Source organism: Gavialis gangeticus, unplaced genomic scaffold, assembly GCF_001723915.1.
Source record: "Gavialis gangeticus isolate Ggan-Ray unplaced genomic scaffold, GavGan_comp1, whole genome shotgun sequence".
NCBI lineage: Eukaryota > Metazoa > Chordata > Crocodylia > Gavialidae > Gavialis > Gavialis gangeticus.
In genome coordinates this window covers 9,553,915-9,555,898 of record NW_017728998.1, presented here as the reverse complement: position 1 = coordinate 9,555,898, position 1,984 = coordinate 9,553,915, and positions in this window count along the sequence as shown.

The following is a 1,984-nucleotide window of genomic DNA, read 5'->3' as shown; positions in this document are numbered from 1 at the left end:
ACACACACACACACACACGTGTAAATCCTATACTAGCACTGGTAGGGAAGTGAAAACTCTTCATTAGTGCTCACAGAATATTTCTCGGGAGCAGTTTCAATACTAGCCCAGCCTTCCACCAAAACTTTAACCATTTGAACTCACAAACTATTGCTGTGTAAATAATTGTGATCCTTTGCACTTTTACATCCTTAAGTAAGTGTGAAGACAGAGTAACGGTCTCTTTTGAAACCATTCCTAGTTCATGCAAATAATGGCTCCCAGGCCCAGCGTCCCTCAACTACAGGATGCCACCTCTTTGGATTGCTCTAAGCTGTAGGGAACAAGTCCTCCTTTTTCCCCATTCCAAAAATATCAAACTAATTAGCTACTGAGCCAGCCATTTTTTCCATAACTCTCATTTGGATATGCATTTACATGTGCGAAAATCCATTAATGCAGAGCCCATTCTTTAAAATGGCTTCCTTCCCTGCCAGTGATGTCTTGTGTGCTTTAGGAGATGAATTATTGTATTCCTTGTGTGTTATCCTGTAGGAAGCTGTTCCCAGAGCTCCAGTTCCACAGCTCCGAAGAAATCAAGCAACTTCCTCCCATATGCCTATTGTCCTCATGGTCTGGGACATTTAAAAAAACACCATAGTTAATTAACAAATACCATCCGGTGACCCCATGTGAAGTGGCATTCCAGCTTTGGATAACAGCTAACCAAAACCACCACTTTACATTAACTGACTTTCCAGCTGAATTATTTTGTCTCCCTGATTCACAGATATCTTCATGCAGTTTTCATAAAAAGAAACATGAAAGGAGTGTTGCTAAACTGTCTGTTTACTCTCTGAGTCTCGGAGTTTCACTCTGTCATCTTCCCAGATTTCCTTGCATTGGGTGACTCATTTGTCTGCAGTGTTACTCTTTCCCACACTAGAATATGTTTGCTGTCATTTGTACGACATTCCATTTCTTCCTGTCACACCAAAGTCTTTGGCCTGTATTATATTTGATTGTAAAATGATCCCAGTTCCCCTAATCATCCTTCCCTTCCACTTTACCTTCCAGTACTTTGATCCCATTGACTTCACCCAACACTTGATTTACTTTGTTTTCTGTTGTCAAAACTGGGGCCTCATTTTAGAACAGTTCTGATCTCACTTTACTTTTGATTGCAAATCCCCAAATCCTGTAAGTCCACACTTGGAAGCAAAACCTAATCTACACAATGTTTTCTAGCCAATAGTGTTTTAGGGCTTGTCTGCAATGTAGGCTGCTGTCACTTGAATTATACTTTTGCAGATGCAACATATGCCAACAAGAGTTTTTGCTGCCAGAGTTATAGTAGCTTCCCAAATGGCAGGAGTTTAGCTGGAAGATGTGCTTTTAAGCGGGCAAAGCTGAGTCTATACCTGGGTTCTTTACCTATGCGGGATGATGTTTCACATCCCTAGCCAGCGTAGCTATGCTGACAGTACGCTGAAATCTAGACTAAGCTTTAGTTATGCTGACAGTTTGTTGGTTCAGCACCTTAGCACAGATCCAATTGGTACAAAAGCCCAATGTGGATGTGTTAAATTAATATCCGTTTGCACCTGCACACTAAGATTTCCCATTGGGTACAGTAGTTTACACCTCTGGTTTACACTGGTACCTATATGACCCAGTACCTGCAAGATTTTAGTAAGGGCCATCTGAGCTGGTGAGAGATCGGGTTATTTTTTGCTCTCTCAGATGCAAATCTCAAATCTTTCCTGTTTCACCAAAACTTTGGGTAACTTTTCTGCCTTCTTATATGATCGTAGTTCTCTTCCTTTTCTCCTGCTGCTTTTATTTTATGTGTGGAACAAGCTCTTTGCTGGGCCTACACATTGAAAGCCCAACTGATTAATCATAAAAATGCCCAGAATTCATATTATGCAATCCTGTGGTAGCCCAAAGACACTAGCTTCTGTGGTCAGCCGCAGCCTCTGCATTGCCAAAGCTGGATGTGCTC